The sequence below is a fragment of the Vanessa atalanta genome, chromosome 6 (assembly GCF_905147765.1).
Source record: "Vanessa atalanta chromosome 6, ilVanAtal1.2, whole genome shotgun sequence".
Taxonomy (NCBI): Eukaryota; Metazoa; Arthropoda; class Insecta; order Lepidoptera; family Nymphalidae; genus Vanessa; species Vanessa atalanta.
The window spans coordinates 227,313-251,656 of NC_061876.1; the positions used below are offsets into that span (position 1 = coordinate 227,313).

At 33.9% G+C, this 24,344-nt stretch overlaps 1 protein-coding gene across 2 annotated transcripts in view; it reads left to right on the plus strand.

Annotated features, from left to right (window-relative positions):
- LOC125064564 (somatostatin receptor type 2-like) overlaps positions 1 to 24,344 on the plus strand; it is a 109,821-nt gene that overhangs the window by 47,751 nt on the left and 37,726 nt on the right. Inside the window, exons 1-2 of one of the 2 annotated variants that reach the window (XM_047671671.1) lie at positions 11,906 to 11,916; positions 21,921 to 22,063. The gene's annotated coding sequence lies outside the window, so the exon portion shown is untranslated. Of the gene's footprint in view, positions 1 to 11,905; positions 11,917 to 21,920; positions 22,064 to 24,344 lie in introns of those variants that run through there. The other variant, XM_047671670.1, reaches the window with a different exon arrangement.

Genomic DNA, 24,344 nt, shown 5'->3' on the forward strand with positions numbered 1-24,344 from the left:
AAAACTGGTTCTGTAGCGACAGCGATGCAAGGACATGTTGCCGCTTATCGAACGCGGACGATAAACCCGCCTACATTAGGCCTCTAATTAAATACACATGTACCTTATCACCAGCGACAAAACTTCACTAACATGGCCGATTAGTGTAATTACTGACCGTATACGGTCAATTAGGCAAATTATTACAACTGATATAATTATTCACAATCTTGTGCTGAAAATACTCGTTATTTATCGTAGGGAGCCTCTTGGCGGTTTTGGGAAGTAATAAATTTACCAGAAACAGGATAACTGATGGGGTCTATATGTTTACATCATAAATAATTATAATAGCATGGTTTATGCCTCGTTTCATAGGGAGAGTGATCGGATGGATCGGATGGACTAGTAGATGTTATCACGCATAAAGTGTACCGAAATATAAGTTCACATTCTACTCCGTTTTTGTCAAAGTCCGATAGCACGGTAATGCAATACGGCCGGAAAGACATCCGACGTAGTACCAAAAGCATGAAATTGCATCTTCCAACTTCTTAAATAATGAGAATAGCAAGAAAAATGAAACTTTTATTGGCACGATCTGAAAATTATACCTCCGGATCTGCAGCGGTATAAGTTAACTAGACCGAAGGGAAATAAGAACAGTCAATTATTTTTATATCATAAACATCTTCCAGGTTTATATTACGAGGAAAATACAGAAATAAATGAAATCTTATGAGTGTAGTGAGACGTCGCCAATCGTTAAGTTACGATATAAAAATCTTATGATTAATTCTATTAATAGTATCGTGAGATCGTATTATATAAGACGTCCACTTAAAACATCCGAATGGTCAATGCGATCTCATTTGTTTTCATTAGTCGAGATCATACTAACTCTTCCCTTTTAACGTTACTTGTTCACTGGCCAGGGTCTTTGGCTGAACTTCTACAACCTAAAACCTCCCTCAATAAATGGAATAAGTAACGCAAAAACATTTTTCTAAATCCGCCTGTCTATAAGTTTATAAACTATGCGCGTTCAATGACAAGCAATATTAGTCGAGAATATCGTTATGTGTCTTTCGTTTTAGAACTGCACTTTGTACAAAATATATACAATTTTTGCTTACACACCTCCATCAAAATCCATGAAGTGGTTTCAAAGAAGATAGTGGGGTACATGCAAATGCAGATACATATTCAATGGCGCGGATTACTTTGAGGCGTTGAAGGAAAACATCATGAGAGCATGGATCGGATGAAATCCTGCCACATGTGCATACAATAACCTGTTGTGATAAGTTCCAAACCATTCCTTAAAGGAGAGGCAGCTTAACTTGTTCACAAGCAACTATAATAGCAATGTCTAGTTGTACGTTTTTACAGCAATTCATATCGATGCATTTAACCCATATAACGTGCACTTAACAAACATAACACAGTCGTCATAAACTAATGTCATAGTATTGCATTAACGACATTAACGTTCCATAAGTGTTGTTAGTACGCCTCCATCTATCATTTATTTTTATAATCACTCCTATCTGTATGCGCTGAGGGCTTATAATCGCCTGCATCGACGGCAATATCGCTGCATATGACAACGGGGGTATTTGTTCGCGAGAGCCACAATTACTGCGGGACAATAACGTTCTAATTGTGTTTCCTATACAATATTCTCCTTCATTTGCCCTCTTGTTGCCGCAGGGCGTCGTATTCCGCTAATAATGTAATCTTGCCTTTGATAATAGTGTTTTCTTGGCAACGATTTGATATGATATCGAAATGCGTGTCCTTGATTAATGCATAATAATGTTCGTCTTGGATAATTTATGTTTTAAATCTTATATGCATTATGCTTCTGGGGTGCTATTTTAAATTAATTACTGCTATTTTTTTAGATTTGTTGTATTAGACCGTTAGTTATATCAAACAGCTAAAATTTGTATTGCTGTGCTGAGCCATAATAATTGCAAACTCAGACAAATCTTAGTGTATTGACTTAGTGACTAACTACTATCTAAAAATATTTAACGCATGTGATAGAATAACTGATGATAATGAAAAATTAAATAAAATAACATTTCGTAATAAATAAAATATATTTATTGTAAAATATACTTTTATATATCATATTTTAAGCTACGCATAGTCAGGATATTTTTATTGTATATATTGTTAAGCAAATAAGAACAAACGCCAGCATTTTTCGCTATCGAGTTGTAAGAGAGCGTGGAATAGAGCGCTAAAAATAAACGCATACACAAGTATGTATGTATGTATGTGACACGAGAAAGGCTCGACTCTCGAACCTCTCGATGCTTTCCGAGTTGACGTTTGATATTTCGCGTCAGCATTTCCTTTGGTAAACGTTTGCGTTATATTATTACTAAGCATTACTAAAATGCATTTTGTATTACGTAGACGACCTCTAATAATAATTCCAATACGAGACTGTCGAAATTTTTAAAGATTATGAAATTGAGCATTTTCATATTCTACGCGTTTCTTTGAATTTTATATCAATATAATAATAATAATATTGTTAAGCATCTGTCTATTTGAATCATCGTCCTCATCATCAGCATGTCTTCTTCCATACTTCTCTATCTGACAAGTAACATTCTTTCCAGCCATATCATCTTTCAAACAATCCATCCATATTTTCATTGGTCGTCCCCTTCCTCTATATCCATCCACGTTCATGCTCACGACCTTCCTCACAATATGTTCCTCATTCCTCCGCATAACAAGACCATACCATGATAGCTATCTGTCTATTTGAATATTATTAATAAATTCCAAATTATAATCTATACATATAATAAAGTTGGAGTGTCTGTTTGTAATATTTAAATAACCGCTTTCAACTAAATACATATGTATGTATACACGGTACATATACCAAAATATATATTTTTTTAATTTTTTATCTGCCTGTTTTTCTGTTTGTTGTTCCGGCCAATCTTTGGAACAGCTGGACCGATTTTGACGGGGCTTCCACTGGCAGATAGCTGATGTTAAGTCGCGGGCACAGCTAGTTTAATAAACAAATAAAGCTTCAAACTAGCAATTGAAAATAATCATCTTACAAGGTAGAAGAAATTTAAAGCAACCGCCGGGTATGCATATAGATTCTAATGGAAAAAATTGGAAGAAATTTAGTAGTTACTCATTTAACTAAATCGTATATTTCTACCTGATCAGTTTTTAATATACAATCGAATTAAATATAAAACGTAAATGCTGAATTCACAAAAACTTTTTTACGATGCTACTAATGCACTGCGCCAATCCCAATTATATATGGTCCGTAAAAAATGCTACTTTAGGGAAATGAGATTAAACGTAAAAACTTTAAGCCTCATTTTCCAAAAGAACAATTTTGGTGCTACAGCCTTTCTTTCTTTCCACTGGTATTTCCACATGAGATTTTATCCGCATTGAACTTACTGCTACATGGGTCGAAGTGTGATGGTAAGCAGACTAGACCCTATGTAAATAAAGGATCTAGTAGATCTTGTTGTTAAAGCCGTAGCCGCCTTCAGGTGTAGAGCATTAGTATACATAAGGGTAACTAGCTAACTATTGCTATGATATAATTACAGGTCAATGACCTCTGATGAAGGATATTTTGTGACCACTCGACACTTGACCCACGTGACAAAAATATTTATATTTTTTTTAGTGAGCATAGTGAGAGTATATATAATATAAAAGTATATCGTAGTCACAGTTAAGAATCTGCGTATAAAACGTGAAGCTTGTAAGCTTGAAAAATAGCTTTATGTAAACACAGCCAAGGTCGTGGACAGAATACGTAAGCGAGACGTGATTATTATTAAAATAATAAGTGTATTCCATGCTTTAATAATTTAATATCTCAAAGGAGCCATTCCGGTTAACCAGACTGACTATTAGTGCCACTTATTGAATAACATAATCAGCGTAATGGTAATTACACTGAGCACTCATGTGAACGATCCAACTATATGTATGTATGTACATATATACAATAGATAACTATAAAGTACTTGTAATAAACAATAATGGGTCTTTATTTGTATAGAGGATATGTATTTTTTTATTTAATCAAGATGTTCTGTATTTTATTTACATTTATATATGAACATGAAGTTAACTCAAATATATTATCTCCAGAACTTACCAACATATAATACTAGTCTTAATATAATTGATGTCATTTTCGAGCCGAGGAATTGCTTTAGGCTGGAAACTTGAGCAAAATCGTCATTTATCGTTCGTAGCAAGAACGCGGACTCGCGGCATCCGTTGCGATACGTTAGTCAACCAACTGAAATTCATATCGATACGGATAGATAAGTAAATTTCAGTTAAAATAAAACTAACACTTTGCCCGTGACCACGAACACTGCAAAGTGCTCGAAACGTCGGGATGTTAAAATAAAATAATTAATATACGCGATTAAATCCGTTAAAAAACTAGTTTTATTTCAATGTGTAATAATCGCGAAAATCTAAGACAAAATTTCAGTTATTTTATTGTATTATTACCATACATCATTTTGATGTTGTTGTTTGATCTACGGAAAATCCATACTCCTCCTCGAGTCCTTCTCGAGTCGAGGCTTTCGTTTCTATAATCAATTAAAATCAAAATATACATTATTCAAGTAGGCTTTTACAAGCACCTTTGAATGGTCATTTCACAAAACTATATTAAGTGAAAATACTATAGAACTCTGAACATTTTTTTTTTAAATCTTTTAATCAGATTAAATATTATATCAAAGACATATAAAAAAAGCTTATTGCATAATACAAGAATTAATGATCGATATTTTAGACTTTCAAACAAGAATTGGCTATTTTGGTGCAACCGTGAATGGTTCATATATTAATTTTTATAACGAGCTCTACCGTCTATGGATTTAATCACATAAATGCGTCAGCGTTTTCTATTTACTTGGCTTGTGTTTTTAATTAAATTATATTTTGAACTTATAAATAATGTTAAATATTGCAAGGTTCCCCTTACAATAATAGCAAAATCATTTCTTACTCCCTTCCAAATCGCCTACAAGTAATAACTTCAGTCAGTTAAGGAAAAAATAATTACAAGGATTTAGTAATAAACGAATGGTTTGATTGAAAATAAAAATGTATCTTGTTTATCCGATTGAATCTTAATTATTGGTATCACTTGCTGACAAATCTCACTACAGTTAGTCTATCACGAAATTTGATTGTCTTTCAAACGTTTGCGTCTTATTACTTTATTAATTCCGTAGCTGTTTCTCTATCATATATAATTCCAGTCTTAATACCCTATTTACTAAATAGAATGAAGTACTCATTGTAAATGGGTATCAATAAATCAGTATTTATTGGTTCCGTTGGATGCACTCCATGCGATATTTACTTTAAAATGTGTGTCGAGGCGTCATTCCTTTGCCAAATAGTTTTGGGCTTGCATTAAAATGATTGATCGTTATCGTGAATTGCAACAATTCTTTCTTTGCATATTCCAGTTTTATGGTTTGTACAAGCAGCTTTCAGCTTTCCAGTGTGCTATTTTTAAATATTAATTCAAACTATTAACGATAGCCCTTGAACTATGAAAATAAATCATGAAGCAATGGCGCTTACTCGGATTTGACGCAGTAATCTTCAGTTAAGATACCCAAAGAGTTCTAGCCACTTGGATTTTAAATATTAGATAGCAAGTTAATTAGTGTATCGTGTCATTAAGTAACCGTAAAGTCCACTAATGAACGAAACGAATAAGGCGTGAAGCATACGAACTTAAAACAGGCCGTGCCGCAGTTCCATAGACAGGCAATATAGTTTTTATAGTTTCACGAAAATGAGAGCAGCGTGTTTATAGCACATTTATAGCGCTATGAACGCTTAATTGTCAAACAAGAGCGATCGAAATGTAATGGAGTTACTTAATTAAGGCTCCATACACACCTGCGTGAAATGGTACAAAGTCGGCAAACGGCAGGCCATTTGTAAAGACAACGTCTAAACTATCAAATGAGAAAAGTACATTATAAAAACTTCGAAGGCTCTGATAGTGCAGGTGTGACCAATTCTTACAAATAATTTTGTTATTGCTTCGACCGAAGGACAGGACAAATACAACTAACAAATACGAACATTTGATAAAAAAAACAACGAAAAACAAATAACTGTGTCATTTCAAAGTCTTCCACTTCGTAATTTTAATGTCATGTCCTAATAACTCTGATATCAATTAAGAACAACGATATTAGTATTCTATGGAGCCTCGTTAATTAATTTCTTAGTAAGTCTAGTGGTTAGATTATAGGACCGCAGTTGTCGAGGTTCTGAGTTCGCTTAGGGTCTGGGTCGACTATATCAGGCGTCCTATAACAGTTAACATAAGTCAATTTAAATAAGTAATGTAAGAACGTCCGAAGGACCCACGGCCCACCAATTATATGTTACTGCGGAAGCAATTTTGCAGTTATACCTAATTTAAATTTAGACTACTACGGTGACAAGCGTGAATGTCATGTTCTTGGAGTATATATGTGTAGTAGTGGCTGTTATTTCTTGCAGCGTCTATGAATTCAAACAGACCGCTTCCAAGCTTTAAGACACGCTTCTATTATTTCGCACTCAGCTGCAACGACTCGACTGAGAACAACACTCGTCTGTCGTGTGCCATTTGAGCGCACAACACGACACGTGCCGTTTGAAAATTGCTAAATAGGGAACAGTTTCACGAAACACGCTTCCGAAACGCTTGCATCATTTTTGAGTTTAAATACGTCACTGTCATTAATAGTAGCAACGTGACATCGTTATGCAATCATAGTTACTATTGAAAGGACTGATAGGAGTAGTCGCTTTTTTGTATACGTATTAAGTATCTTAAAATATCAACGAATTCTAATTTCTCGATGCGAATGATATTTTTTATGGCGTGGGTAGGCCAAATGAGCCACTTGATGGTAAGTGGTGACTATCGATAGACCTCGGCGGCATGTGAATATTTAAACATTTCTTACATAACCAATGCGTCACCAACCTTATTGCACTGGCGCACTCTCCCTTCCAACTGGACACAACGATACGGTTATTGAAGTTTGGCGGTAAAACGGCGGAATGTTTACATAATTTTTAATTATTAATCATTTATTATATTTGTCAATTTCACTATCGGAGACCGTTTGTTCGTTTCTTCATTAAACTTTATGAAGAAAACAAAAGATAACTAATGTTGATGAATAGTAAATAAGGACTGTTTGGCTTTCCTCTTCAAATACGCTCTACATACAAAGACAACCTGTTTGTAATTTTTGTTAAAGTCATTAAAGACTTTTATGTATACTTGGTGGTAGGCTTTATGCAAGCCCGTTTGGGTATCACCCACTCAACCTATAACCTAAACCAAACAACAATACTTAGTTTTGTTATATACTGGCTATCGGTGTAGTTAATGATTAATATTTATTACAGTATCAATCTCTATCTATGATCTCTTACGATTAGGTAACCCATTCGCCAGTTCGCCTACCTACGCCATTTAAAAAACATGACATTTTCCGTTGCTTACATTTTGAGCTCACAAGCTTTAGTTTCGATTTATGATCCAGCCACTCGATCATAATTCCTGCCAAATATTATATAATTAGTATATAATGGTTATATTAATATTGAGCGGTAGGTATTGTTCGTTCATATTATGGATTGTTAATAGTTTCAGGACGGATCGGAAGAACTGAACTAAAACTAGAACGGGCATAGATCCGTTCTAGTTTGAAGCCTATGCTATACAGAGCATGTATAATTTAGATGTTGCTTCTTAAATAAACTTCGTTATAGAGAAAACCGATGACCCAAACACTTTGAGACGAAGTCTAGAGACGCCGAAATTCATAAAAAGTTTTTTGTATCCGAGACTTATAAGTCTTCCAAATGCCTAAAAAAAACCCGTACTAGTACATTTTTATTATAATTATTGACATAAAATACCGCTGCTGCCTATTTCCCCATTAAAGTTCAAAGACTGTATTTGTATATAGTATTACTAGCGACCCGCCCCGGCTTCACATAATTGCAATGTTGATACTAAATATACTACAGAATGTCTTTGTATACAACTTTCACGCCATTTTTGGTGTAAGACGATAAAAACCACTTGGTCCTTGCATTTGACATCAGTAATATCTTCGAAAATATTAATTTAAATTACATGCTGTACAGGGTCATATTGATCTATATTAAATACTTTGTTTTATACTATGTAGTGATTATCACGTCAAACTCATATTATCCCTTATTGAAAAGCATATTTTGTACCTCATCTGTGTAGTCTTGGAGTTGTTGTACGAAATAGTTTAGCGGTTTAGGCAAAGAGAAAATATTTAGTAACTTGTAATATATTATCTGGACATAAACGAACAAATATTGACCTAATAGCGACTGATTAGTGCAGGCCACGTGCCTGTCTATGACGACGACGAAACGGCTTTGATTGCTGTCCTGACAAATATTTGTTTGACTATAGTATCTAGGTCTGATCTAAACACAGTCTAGTTTATTTATATTTGTATATGTATAATGTACATTATATACACATGTCCCAGCTCAAATATAAGATTTCAAAATTTAATACTCGCTACGAGAGTATTTTCAGTATTAATTTAACATCATATCACCCAAAGCAATCTATAGAATATTATTCACACACGAAGGCGCGCCCTTCCATTCTATTAACGGCGTGCATTAGTACGAGTGATGCTCATGCTTACAAATACGTCTTATTATACGTGAGATGAATGATTTGACGATGAAGACAGAAAAAACAAATTCGATTATATTTGTTAATGCACGTCGATAATTCAACACGAGAGGCACGCCTTCGTCAGTGAACGGATCTATATTGAAATGTAATAAAGTAACGTTGTCCGACAATAGTCGACGCATAAAGATGAAAATATCCAGGCTTTATTAGTCTGATGGACCATTAAGAAATATGGCAAAAAGCCTTTCCATTCCGCCATCAGCAATCCATCCACATACAATGGTTAGGGTGGACAATATGACAAATGAGGATAGGTGGCTCCGTAATGTCCGTGAGGACTTGTAGGTCATTAGCGCCGCGCCGTCACGCAGCGGACTGTTCCACCGAACTCATCGACTAGAGTATGTTTTGATGAAAAATATTATGGAAATTACATTTATTATATCGTAAATTTTATTTTAATAATTTTAAATACCTGCGAAACGATTCGGTTCTCATTTATTTTTAAAATTATTAAAGGTATCTTATAGAAAAACTTTGGAAAGATGAATTAATTTTAAAGCTACCAGCGAACCGCTGATTCTGCCGAGATGCAAGAGAAATAACCGGCAGATAGTCACGCTTTTTAATGAAACATGTTCATGTAATAATAATATATAATTCAATTAATTCCTGAATTAAATTCAACGAATACTAACGTAAAGCTCTTTTATCAACTGTACAGGATTAAATTGAATAATAGCGCCGCACTCACCACATGATAAAAAATATTAATGATGCAATCCAACTGGTATTATATTATTTATTATTATGACACATAACGGAAACGATAAGATCATACGACCGATTATTCCGCTTATGTATAATAATATCCGCTAAAGTTACAGCAAATACAGATATAAAATATAATTATATGACTTTTAAATGTGAATATTTTGAACATTCAAAACTTTTTGAAATGAAACGATTTTGGTTTTTCTTTGAATTATTTATGCGGACGGCCGAATGTGCCACCTGATGGTAAATGGTAAGTTTCATACAGTCATGGTCATGGTCTATTTCTTACAGCGGTTAAAAACACTTACCATTTTAAATACATATAAGTATATCACACACGATATATAAATCAAACAAATACAAGCTTTAGTCTTTCTAAATATAATATGTTAGATTCTATTCTATAAACAGGTTTTAAGTTTTAAGTTAGACAGTCATGTTACCATCTATAATCGTAATAAGAGAACCTATTCATAAATCGATATCGTTGTGTAATAATAACCAACGCACAAAGATACACACAAATTGCTTTTTAGATACAAATCTCATTCAATTGTCTATTTTGCAAGGTCTGTATAGTAATCATCTAGTCATCACAAGTATAAGATCACATTTCAGTGATTGGTGGCGCGTTGGCGATGTAACCAGTTACCATCAGGTGACCTATGTGCCCGAACCAATGCTATAATATTAAGGAAACTCACTAAAATTGAAGCCGCTTGACGGGCTTATTCAATCTAGTCCCTCACATCAATTGAATAGACGACTTTCCCCTAATTGTGGGACATTGAAAGGCTGTTACGTTTTCCCATGGCAGGAATACGAATGAAACATTTCTTCATGAAAAGCAAACACGTCTCAAAGTAATCCCATATATCCGCGGTCTATTGTTTGCGATAAATATTTACAAACTTAATCAAGTCCGTTTATTGAGCGATCTGTGTCATATCTCTCATCATTATTAACGTCGTCCGCTGTCTTAGTCATAATCCCGACGTGATCTTTTAAATCAACGTTTCATATGAAACAGCTCTGGTCGATCGACTGCTTAGTGAGACATTTGTAAGACCAGAATAGATTTTGAATCAAATTGACAAAACAAATTTAGATTCAATACGAGTTTGGAAGATTACCTAATTTAATTTCTCTTGCTTTAAAATAAGTTAGTCATCGTGTGAGTACGCTTTAAAAGATTAGATCATTGCTATTTCTCGCGTTCCTAGGTAATATAATCTCGATATTCAAAACTGTATTCTTCCTTATTACGAGAATTAATCTCTCTCTTTCTCAATTTAATTTATTCTATTATTATTGAATTCTTATATTTTATTAAAATATTTATGAATAAGCTTATTAAGTATCTAAGATACTAATCGAACCAAGATCGATACTGAGTTTGAGGGTTATTTTTGAAATAATAACTAATTAAATATATATGTATTGAAAAATGGAGAAAACGTAAGAAAATCTAAGCAATATTACTAGTAACCCTGAGTTTTAGTCAAAGACCCAATAAGCATTATTTATTTTATTTTCGATTTTGGATAAAAACACGAAACTTAAAAGATGTGTATTCATGTACTTGCTTTTGAGAAGCACAGTGGACGAAGCTCCTACTCCTACACAACGACAGAGATGAACAATTTAATAGTTCGATATAAAAATAATTATTCTGCTTTCATTAAATTTATTAGAAAATAAGAATATAAATATAAAATTAAATTCTATTAGTATCGCTAGTTAAGCTGGATATATACTCGGTATAATCTAAAGTCGTAGAAGTGCAGTAATAAAGCGGTATGGTTAAAACATGATACCCGTAGATCCTGTTTACAGAACGAGCGTGCGACTCTTTTAGTTTTCGGAACAGATTAGTTTCCTTTGTTTCGCTACACAGCGCATTGTCTTCTCGCAAAGTTTCGACTTCGCCGTCCGGAAAAAAGATATTAAATTTTATAAGTCTTCCGAGCAGATGTGAAACTTTACCAGATAACTACTTCCTTATTATTTTCTAATGCAAGTATATTTACTTGACCTATTGTTCATCAATAAAAAGCAACGCTTGCCATTTTAATGTTTAAATAAAATTAGAGATAATTTATACTTTGCTTCAGAGGAGTATCGATATGATATAAACGTGATCTCGTTCGATCGCTCAGCCAAGTTTACGAGAGCGGTCAGAGCCCAGCTTTTCGTGATCTCGGAGCATTACGCTTGTGATTTTATGTTATAGTGTATGTTATGTTGGATGCAACTTAGCTCAGGATTAAAATGGACGTTGGCTCTCAGCCAAAGGCTAATAGCGAAGTTAAACCGATAAATGCCTCACTATTTGGCAATGTTCAAGTCGAAAGCCTATTAGAGAAGACTTCAGAATAGGTTCGCCTGAGATAGTTCTTATGTAAATTTATTTTAAGAAATATGCAAATTCAGTTTTGCATTTTATTTTTATAACATTTCTTTTACTATATTTTATAGATCAGATCCTTAAACCTCGTTAAAAATGATATTTTGCTAGTTCGACCACACACGTTCGACCGGCAATGGGAACTGGCTTCGAGTTTCGGTCTACGTCAACGTCCTTATCGGAAAAATATGGAGGTCCAGTTGAAAATCAGCAAAACAAATATTTTGTGATATCGTTCTCTTTTAGTGTTCATAGCATACTTAGGGGGTCACTAGAGCTTTATCTAAACTAAAATTTATAAAACGGACATCAAACCGTATATAATTTTGCTTATAGATAATCGTAAGAACGGAAAAAGCAGTACCAGAAGTTCCAACTTCAGAAAAGTTACGTCATTTGTGTTAGTAAGTTATGTCATCTTACAATTAAATTGGCTATGAGGCAAGAGCATGACCAAAAAGTATTTTATATATGTGGAAGGGATTAGTGTAAGCCCGTCTGGGTAGGTTCCCTTATTATACATTCTACCGCTAAACAGCTATCGTTAGTATTATTAGTAATAGTATTTGTAGGGTGAGTGAGCCGGTGTAACTACAGGCACAAGGGACATAATATCTTAGGTCCTAAGGTTGGTAGTGTATTGGTGATATAAGATATGGCTGATATTTATTACAGTAACAATTACTATCAAGTGGCTCATTTCTAGTCCTCTTACGCATGGACCTATGCAGGAAAATAAGCATAAATATGGAGATAATGATGAAGAGAAAATAACTGCTCTGGTCCCAAATATATGGGATGGGATAGGGTAGCAGTGTATGAAGGTGTACCCACAAGCCATAAATAATCTGATTTGGTTAATTAAAATTAATTAACAGATTGGTAATTCATTAACAAGCATTAAGCTTTTTATGGCATTGGTTGGCGGACGAGCATATGGGCCACCTGATGGTAAGTGGTCACCACCGCCCATAGACAAAGGCGCTGTAAGAAATATTAACCACTCCTATGCGCCACCAACCTTGGGAACTAAGATGTTATGTTCCTTGCCTTATGTGCAGTAGTGTTGAATTAAATGTAAAGCTACTACCATACCATTAAAAAACTAAATTCCAATTTTCGTAGTAAATTCGAATTTATTAGATATAAAATTAAAACTATCTCCTTTATAAATATTAAATGGAAGTTTGTGTATTTTCTATTTCATTTTATGTGGAAAGTTGCTGTCCCTTTGAAAAATCTATTATGTGGCTGTTCTGTTTTATAGCAAGTTGCCCGAACTGCGAAATGAGATTCTCTTGATAAAACTTTATTAATCATAAAGTATACATAAAATAGTTTGAAAACAGCATATATTCCGAAACACATCTTTACATTACTTCTATCCTTAGATTTCGTCTGATAGGAATCATTTAAAGTGGATTTACAAGATAATATTTTCAACACAAATATCGTTTTGAGATTATATTAGGGACAAAGAAATATGATTGTCTCCGCATGGATTGATTCCAACATACCCTACCCTGTTTCTAGCGTGAAAAAACTTATTACAAAAAAACATCTCCCGTCTTGTTACTTGAAATATTATTTTTTAAATTATTTACAATTATTACTGCCAAGCCTTTGCCAAATAGGCATTAGAATGTATATTTGATAAAACCACTGACTACATTTGAATCTGCTCTCTCGCTTGCTGCAAATAAAACATCTATTTACATATCTTGGAATTTCTCGAGACCTATGCAGATTGTCTCACGATGCTTCCTTTCTCAGTAGAGTATTAGTAAACACAAAGTGCGCTTTAAAGTTATAGATATTTTACTGAATGTTGATTGAATGCTGAAAGATGCTCTTAGCACTTAAATTTGTTGCGTTCCTTTTTTACACTTCAAGAATTATAATGAATATATAACGCAAATATTGGCAGACTACAATGGCACGTACAAATTACTTGTACATGTTGTACTTTTTGTTTGGTGAAGGTCTAAAATATCGCCTTTGTGTACAAGTCAAAAACTTGTAAATTAATGATGCTTACAATTTGAAATTTTGCCGTCTGTGTAATTAGATCTCGCAAACTATATATATTATTCTTATTACTTTACGTTAGCCAATTGAAGTCCACTGCTGCTTTTAGCCTTAGAGACAGTTATTGTTGACATAGCTACTGACAATACCGGTAGCTTCGATTCCATACGTAGAAGCAGCCATTTGACATTTACATTTTAACGCAAATATTAAGTTTGAAATTAGCTAAAAATGTCCAGTTGTTAGGGACCAAAAACGAGGCACCTATTAATTATAACTGAATCTCAACTTGACGTTTTAATTATTCAATTACTGTTTTATTATATCCCACTTTGACATACGAGTCTAAGCCGATAAAACTTTTTTAAATAAAGCCGAATTTCGATGTAATTTTGGGCTTACAGACTTATTTTAGAAGCTGAATAATTGTACTATTCAGGACACATCGAGGCAAGTATTGAAACAAAATTATTTTATATATAAATACTTAGTTCAGGAATTGGGCGGTAGGGTGGTGGGCATTTTTGTGAATAACTTTTTCTGAGTTTGGGTTAATGCGTATGACTTGATTGGCCTATACAGTGTCGCCGGGCAAAGACGAGGGCGTCATAAAATCCCACTTTGAAAAAGTTCAAATATACAAAATGATGTTGAATTTAGGTGTATAAAATAAATTTTAATATTATAGCTCTATTCGGAAAGGACTATAATAAGGACTAGTTGTAGCCCGCGGCTTCGCTCGTACAGGCTCGTTTCCTTTAAGAGGTTGATCCTCAGATGTTAGGTGTAAAAAGGTAGCATGTATCTTGCTTTTAAAATGTTTCCTTGGGATTTAGTTGTCATTCCAAATTTCAGTGGTTTGGCCGTAAAAGTGAGAAAAGCAGAGAGATAGCGATGCAAAATCCAAAACTCGCTGCCTCATATAATTGTAATTATGGGTGTATAACAAACTTCTAGCAGATTTATAACATAATTTATGAGTACGAGGTCTTTGAACCTTTTAAAACAAACATTTACATAAGATGATAATATCAAAGAAAATTCTGTTCAATTTTAGTTTACAATACTTTATTTACCAAACATTTAACAAATGCCAAGTAACGAAGCGAATATTTTTGCGTTCGAGCGAAACTATCTGAGTATAAAAATTATATAAACTATTGCGCAATAAAGTATGGTAACAGTCGGTAAATGTTTCACTGCCAGGCTAAGGTGTCTTCTCTCGGGACGAAGGTTGTATAATATTTTTAAGACTTCGTTAATCTAGAAAATGTGTTGTTGCATATTTTTGAATATATAATTTTTATCCATATTTTTAAGGCATTACTCGGGGATGACAGTAAATGCACGTTGAGAAGCAATTTTTCGGCGTACGATTTATAATTCTGTTATCATATTTTCCTGAGTTTCTGTTCCAGAAAATTGTTTTTCGTTACTGAAAAAGTTCTAATTCAAATTGCGGTATTACTTAAAACCTAAAATGTAGGTTAACCAACAATAAATCATTACGTAATTACCGACTGTCTGTGTCCTTTATTTATGAAAATATATTTAAACCTAAAATAACTTTTTACTTTTTTAATATTTAGGATATATATTGCTTAGAATAATATACTTCTGTCTTTATTTTAAATATTTTTATGACTATAGGATTCGTTACGTGAAAACCATTTTTGATTGTTTCAATTCAGGTAGGTATACGTTTTTATAGTGGTTGAGCATATTGTTTTCTTATAGAATCACACCGTATACGTAAGCACAGCAGACATGTTTATTTAATTCAAAACTTATTTCTTTAAAAACAGCGGACACCATTGCTCAGCCATGGATTCTTTTCAAGCAAACTTTACACCCACAGAGGCATACCGTCCTATATTTTCCTTCTATCTAAGAATTTATTTGAATGACCTTTCTCATAGGATGGGGTCATGGATATATCTTAATAGTAACGTAACGCTGATGCTTAAACTAAAAATCACACAAAAATCTTAGTTATTTTTAACATGAGTAATTTACACCTGTTCTCAAAACGCAAAACCATACAATACCATAAAAAATAAATAGCAGTAACACAAAAATGGGTCAAGCTGAAAATTTTCTCTTAACGGCTTTACTGTAGGATACAAAGGGCATTCACATAAAATACGCCTAAAAATGTACACTCGACGAGGTACTAAACATACGAAATTCAACATTCAACGCTGTTATCAAACAGAAATATGCCCTTTTGATTTTACGTTTGCGTCGATTTGCTTCACCTGTAGGTTTACGAGGTGATCTGTTCGGTCGTAAAGCACTAAAAATATTTGTGATAAAACTCACACCCGGCGTATTTATAGTTGCAGAGATAAGAGAAAAATAACGGCTGAAACGTTTGTTTTCGGTCGGTTATCAATGTTGCCATTCTGCGAAAAATGTTTCGGTTTTGGGAGCTTAAAATTTATATAGAACCATTAGATTTATTTGATAAAGATACGTTTTAAATTATTTTTGAGAGAACTCTCATACTAAGGGGATTTATATTGGATTATATCTACATATAATGTTTTCTTTTTTTAACTTATATAGGGATGCAGAGTGACTAGTAAATCAAGTGGTGTACCACTTGATCACCACTCACGGTAAAAAATATTAGACATCATCCTCCTAACATTAATATTTTAACATTAATTGCCTGTAAATTTTCCGACTGCTGGGCTAAGGCCTCTCCCTTTGAGTAGAAGGTTTGGAGCATATTCCACCACGCTGATGCGGGTTGCTCCTAACCAAAACACAAATATTAAATGTTGCTATTTGGCGGTAAAATATGTAATGAAAGGTGTAGGCACGTTGTCTTGTACATAGTTATAGAAGAAGAACGCATCACGCTTTCATAAAAAAAGAATTGGTACCAATTGCGCGGTGCGTTTTTCTGTACCATTCTTTTTTGTCTACAACAACGCGTTAAATTGTCAAAAGTCTACAGACCACGAGGTATACAATTTATTGCTATTTTTAACGATTTATTGCTCAGAGATTGTAGTACTACACTCTCCTACCTCCGACAACATACAAAGTCCTTGATTCTGCCCGTTATCTCTTTCCGGCCGTATTGCCGTTCCATCGGAGTATGACAGCAATTATATGTAGAGATAGCATCTGTATTTGTATACACACTCGATCCCTATAATATCTTCGAGGCAGTAAGGTAAATGAGATTATGCCGTGGTCGGATAATAAAATTAGGTCAGGAAAATTGTACGTAACTCGTACCTATAGATGAAGTTATACAAAATACGTTTTCGTGCGAGAGTGCTAATTTTTAAATTATTTAGAGGATATATATTTGCTAGTAAATAAAATTATTATTAATTAATTATGTACTGACGCTGGTTCAAGGGAAAGGTGACGGGACCGACTATAAGTTCTACATGCGTTGAAACAGTGACCCCTTCCTATATTAGGGAAACAATCATAAAGGCGGTTGACGATACTGAAGCAAAAAACGACGCCAAAATACCTCTATAAATTTTACAACTTGATGACATTTGAAATTGTAACATTTAGAACTTGGAATAAAAGTCTATCTAGAGAAGTTAATAGTAGAAATGAATTTTAAACACATCGCTCTCAATAATAAAAAGCCATGAGTGATTTGTGTCTCACGGGACAGGGAATAAGTTAAGGTTAACCACATTGAAAACTATATATTTTCCCATATAGAATCAGTCATGCGATTCAACGTTGAAATGATACTTATGTAAATAAACTTATATATATCCATGCAGCTCAGCATTTAATGTTATTAGACAGCAGGTGGCGTTTAGAGCAGTAAAACACGGATAAGCATTGTTTAAAAACAATCGATCAGCTTGACGTTCGATTACGCGAAGGAGAGCTGATAAATTTGTTTATCTTAGAACAGCGTCTGAACATGACCGGTGGGAATTCTTTATCCAATGGTAACGAATTATTGTTTATATTATTGTTTCATATGTACATAAATACATACGTTTTCAGGTATATGGGCCACCTGGTAGGGTTATCGACTTCTAGATTAATTCTAGATTTTATTATACGATGAAATGTGTACAAAAGACCTTAAGCTACTTTTTTAATTTTATTCAATTTACTTGTTCATAACATCTAAAATATAAGTCTCCAGGCCCGCAGATTTCAATGCCTGGTCTTAACCTCGGGCTAGATAAATAAGGGTTTTTGTGATCAAAAAATATTCAATAGCAGCTTGGAATCTGGACGTTTGGTTCAGTCTCGTGCTTCAGGAACACAGCACAGTGTCATGTCAAATTTGCCGTTCAATTAATGTGCGTGAGGAAAAACGGATGTTTATGCGGAGACGTGCACTATAAGAAGTTTAACACAGTTAGTTATCCTCCCTCGAGAACAGCCCCCCTGAAGCTTATAATTATGGAAAATAAGGAACAATTATAATTTAATTGCGTTAGAATTAAAATCTATCTTTTTTATGGTCTAGGTTGGCGGAAAAGCATATGGGCCACCTGGTAATAAGAGGTCACCAACACCCATAAACCATGGCGCTGTAAGAAATATTAACCATTACTTACGTCACCAATGCGCCACCAACCTTGGGAACTAAGATGTTATGTCCCTTGTGTCTTTAGTTACACTGGCTCACTCACCCTTCAAACCGGAACACAACAATACTGAGTACTTTTGTTTGTCTGTGAATATCTGATGAGTGGGTGGTACCTCCCCAGACGGGTTTGCACAAAGCCCTACCACCAAGAAAATCATAAAAATATCATTGTAATCTTAATCGTTGCTATAAATAAAACTAAACAAACGAATTAAATTTAATTAAATTTTAAAATATTCAAACTACCTGGTAGTCAAAACTTTACACGTAATAAAGAACAGGCGTTGTAATTACGCTATTTATTTTAATTAAAAGCGGATGGCGCCTCGGATACAAACTAAAACGCGTTAATTACTCTGAAACGGTGAAACACTAGTCAGGTACCGCGTAACGTCACACGTAGACTTATTTATGACAGCAATCCTTGTTACATTAATTAGCTTTAACTTTGTTGATGTGCTCATGAGTCAAATAGAATGAATGGTGCAACAACTCAGCGTTGATTAAATGATTGCTACCGTCAGAAACGTTTTAGTTTAAGCGTTGCGCTCACGTCGCACTCAAATTTGACATTGGTATTATGTACTTAAGATTGTTTTTTAATTATTTTAATTGTTTTAATACTATGTTGTTTATTAAGTGATCTAAAGATGGAGTGTAATCTTAGATTTATTGGACGTGAAATTTGAATCAAAGGGCTCAATAGATTGTTTTTCTTTCAACAATCAATAACTAAACCAGAATGATTTTCTAGACATTGTGATGTCCTCCCATTTATTACCGGGTTCAGTTATGACTGCCAACTAGCGAACTATGCCGGAAATATAGTGCACAAATATGTGCTCAAACACATACTCTCTATTTCCTCAATCTCAAATACCGCGAGTAATGAAATTCGACAATACTGAAAAGCAATCACATGCAACACTAGCGCCTTTACGTGTTTTCCAGGCACAGGAGAGGTAACACTACCAAACTGCTACGACTACTAATGATAAGTTTTCAATATAAAAACTTAATATATTGACCCAAACGGAACTCAGAACCTCGAAGTCTTTAGCCGTATCTACAGCTGGACGAGGCAATTCGTTCTGTTCGACACACTATCCAAAGATAGTTGTTGAACGTAACATTTTAAAAGGAAACGCTTCTGACGGAAAATACTTACACCACATAAGGAATTGTATTATTATATTTAGAGCGTGAAACCTTGCTAAGTAAAGCACTCGATCATTAAACTGATACAAACTCTTAAGTAAATCGCTGTGATACGCGCACTGTTTACGCGATGTGCTTACGACGATTTTTGTCCAATAAAATATTAAACGCCACTGAGGGATTCGATTATAAAGGTGTTTACAAATAAATATATCACGTTTTACATTTATGCTAATCAAATAAGCTCGAGGCTGTTACTACGTATAGTAAACAAGCGGCTTTGCCCGTGACATCATCTCTAAATTGAAAATTGGTTATTATTTAACGCAAATAACTTTTATTCCGTGAAATCTATATAACATAGATTGCATTAGCAGATTATATTAACAATTAAAGTATTGAAATAGTTTACCTAAAACAAATACATAAAGTCAGTTATATACGAGTATACATACATTAATATCTAGATAAAAAGCGTACGCGAAAGACAAACAAAATAGAGAATGTGTAATAATTTCAATTTGAAAATGAATCTCTACATGGTATAAAACAATGTCACTGTCTATACACTTATATATTTTGAACTATGGAACGGATTTTAATGCGTTCCTCATCAACAAACATGACTCAAAAGAAAGGTTTATGTAGTCTATGCATACGATAGCAGAGAAAAATCGAGAAGTGAAATTAACCCAGAAAAAAAAAAATTGTTTTGTTCATCAATCTAAAATTTTCTATATGTACTCGTATGAAGCTGGGCTGCGAAGCTAGTCAATGTAAACATAAACCTTCCGGGATAAATTTTTTTTTCTTTTAGCATTAGCAGCCCGTAAACGTCCCACTGCTGGGATAAAGGCCTCCTCTCCCTTTGAGGAGAAGGTTTGGAGCATATTCCACCACGCTGCTCCAATGCGGGTTGGCGGAATACACATGTGGCAGAATTTCGTTGAAATTAGACACATACAGGTTTCTTCACGATGTTTTCCTTCACCGCCGAGCACGAGATGAATTATAAACACAAATTAAACACATGAAATTTCAGTGGTGCCTGCCTGGGTTTGAACCCGAAATCATCGGTTAAGATGCACGCGTTCTAACCACTGGGCCATCTCGGGATAAATTATCTAAATAAAATGAGAATAAGATGAAATCCTACAAGTAGGCGAGATACTATGGAAACGGATAGACGAGAAAAGCGATTTTGTTTAATACAATTTAAATTAAATTAATCATAAAAGCAAATTCTTATAAACTCTATTATAAGAACAAAAATACGTTTATTTTATTTTCCTTATGTTTGAGGAAACGCTTTCTAATTTGATTAATTGTAGGATTTCAAATATTACTTAAATTGTAAACAATTGCTTTTTCATTACTAAAAGAAAGTCATGTGATATCTGTGACGATCTATCTATATAATTAATCTATGTCTTCACACTTTGGGTGTAGATCCTGGTGTAGTGTAGTGTAGTGTAAAAAAACGGTTTTTTTAATCCGCTTTGAGATACTACATGTTCCTTATTCGTTGTGCTTATCAAAATATACTTTATTCAAGTAGGCTTTTATAAGCACTTTTGAATCGTCATTTAACAAACTATTCTAAGTAAATTTACCACCGGTTCGGAATGTAGATTCTACCGAGAAGAACCGGCAAGAACCTCAGTAGTTACTCTTATTCAACGTCTAAAAATACAGTCATATTAGTTAAATACAATTATATATGTATGTATGTTATGTCTCCTGCCTGAATCATTCGTTGATTCAGGATAAGCTTAGTTTTATTGATAACTGTTAATTTTGTTTTGGTGTTTTATTTTCAAAAACTAAAGCTTATTGGTATTTATTTAAAGTCGATATGCTCAATTAATGATAATTGATAAAAATTTAATGATGGTTAAAACATTAGGAAAACTTTTACAGTATAGTGTAATCGACCATTCAGTAAAACATTTAAAATAAATGTCGACCAACACTAATTATCTAAGTTTCTGTTACATATCAACAAAATATTATAAAATTGAAAAGAATGCAACTTACAGTTACAAATTTGTTACCACCATAACAACCCAAGATGGATACCCCTCACTTTTACTACGTGTCAAAGGTGACGTCACTTCCTTGACCACGTCATTCGGTTTTCGTTCTACAATAATAGTATAATAAACGCAAAAAATACTTTCTTTCTCATTACAAATATTTATTTCCAGCGAACGGAAATCTGAGGGGTGAAGGCCTGGGCGACAGGTTAAGAAATCAGCGGACTATCCTGGCCAAATCTAATAGCATCGGCTTGTTCATCTTGTCGGTGAGCTTGTGCTGATCTGCTACGGAACCCAAGACGCCTGAGATGGTAAGCAATGTTAACTGTCATAATTATCATATGTCATAATCATTATTATTAATATGTGCTAATAAAATACCAAATAAAACGTCTCCTACGTTTTATTTGGTAACACCTAATAAAAAAAAAAAACTACTAAACCAATTAACATAACACTTATACAAGAAGATGCAACGCCTTTTGGAAGAGATTTTGGTGGTAACATCATCGAATCATCGCTGTTTAATTAAGTTACTAAGTAGGTCAGTTCTTTAAAAGGCCTTACAGAAGTGTAAGCATTAAAATGTTTACCTGAGACAGTAAAAGGACATTACAAAGTTAGGGACAGTACAAGTAAAGACTGACGTAGGTATGTTAGAAGCGGGTCGCGTAATAAAAATGCAGTTAAATAACGTCCCGCGCTTATATAGAAACGTAACATAGCTCTGTTTGCAATAAAATTGAAGTAAATGCACATATATTTAAATGGTTTATGTGTAATGTGGCAGTTATAGAACTTTTACATTGTACTCGTTTAGCAGGATGTAGAATGGAAACAATATATGCAATGATTGAATACTTTAAATGACAATAATATTGATTCTTCTGATTGAAATAGTAAAAAAAAAGTTAAACCTGAAGTGAGGGAAAACTAGCAATATCAAGTTACAACTGTTGGATTCGTTCTATACTCAGATCCCTATCAGAATCTGCTAGGATGCTCCTGGAATTCGATTTAATGGCTATTAATAATAAATAATGTTTAAGCAAAAGGACATTGGAACCGACGTACATATGTAGGACAAAAGTCACAATCTTAAAAAATAATAATTTATACAATGATGATTTGAAAGCTCGCTAGATACTGATTGATAGAGTATATTTTTATTTAGATTTTCGAAAGATTGATAAGCCTACAGTTATTAGTAGTTGATTTTCAAACGCCGAGCCGAGATGGCCCAGTGGTTAGAACGCGTGCATCTTAATCGATGATTTCGGGTTCAAACCCATGCAAGCACCACTGAATTTCATGTGCTTAATTTGTGTTTATAATTCATCTCGTACTCGGCGATGAAGGAAAACATCGTAAGGAAACCTGCATGTGTCTAATTTCAACAAAATTCTACCACATGTGTATTCCACCAACACGCATCGGAGCAGCGTGGTGAAATATGCTCCAAACCTTCTCCTCAAAGGGAGAGGAGGGCCCAGCAGTAGAAAATTTACAGGCTGCTAATGTAAAAATGATTTTCATACGGGATACCAATTGTATTTAATTAACATGCTTAATGCTTTTGTCATTTAATCAGTGTAACTTCATGCTGTTCTTCTCTGTACAATCTACATTATAATCTGCTCGTAAATTTATATTCAATTCGATCATATTACATGACGATTCTAAAATACTAATAAGTCTTACAAGAATACGACATAATATTTTAATTTCGAATATGAAGAAATACTTCACAGATTGTTTTCCAACCCGAGTAAGCAAGAGCATCATATGCATGCTGAAAAATTATACTGTGAAACGTACGTATGGACAAAATAATTCCAAACCACCTGTACCTGCCAATTGCAGAATATTCTAGATAGAAGGCATCAGCCCTGTGGGAAATTATCGAACTATAACTTACACACGTGTAATAAACAATCAGAAGCGTATATTTCCATCGACAATGAAACAAATCGTAATGTAAATATGCCGAATAATTTAAATTTAACGTTATTAATATGCATGATCTAACATTCATATAACATAATAAATAAATTATTCATACACTATTTGAAATAGCATAGATCAAATACGATACTTGTAAACATAACACGCAGATCACAGTAACAACAAATTGCTCATGCATAACATATCGATACAACAGTGCGAGATCAACATGGATACGACAATGGGTGACAATACAACAATGGATGTAAAAATATCTGAATGGGAATGTGTTTTGTGATAAAGTGGGACCCTCAAGTGGGGAGCGGCATTGTAAGGCCGGCGTCATTATGCTCAGTGAAGAAAAAACTCCTGTACATAATTTATGGTACGTTTCAATTCAAGAGCCGAGACGTCTCGGTAGTTGAACGCGGAGATCCGAAACGGTTCGTATTACATTGTTTGCGAAATTTAATTTAAATGAATACATCTAAACTCAATGAAATCTGTTTATGAATTATGAAATCTAAATGTGACTGAATTCAGTTTAGTTGAATACATTTTTTGTTTGCCAATATTGCCCCGTATTTGGAACATCGGTAGAGGTATTCAAGAATGAACTCGAAACTCACCACAAACATAAACTTAAAA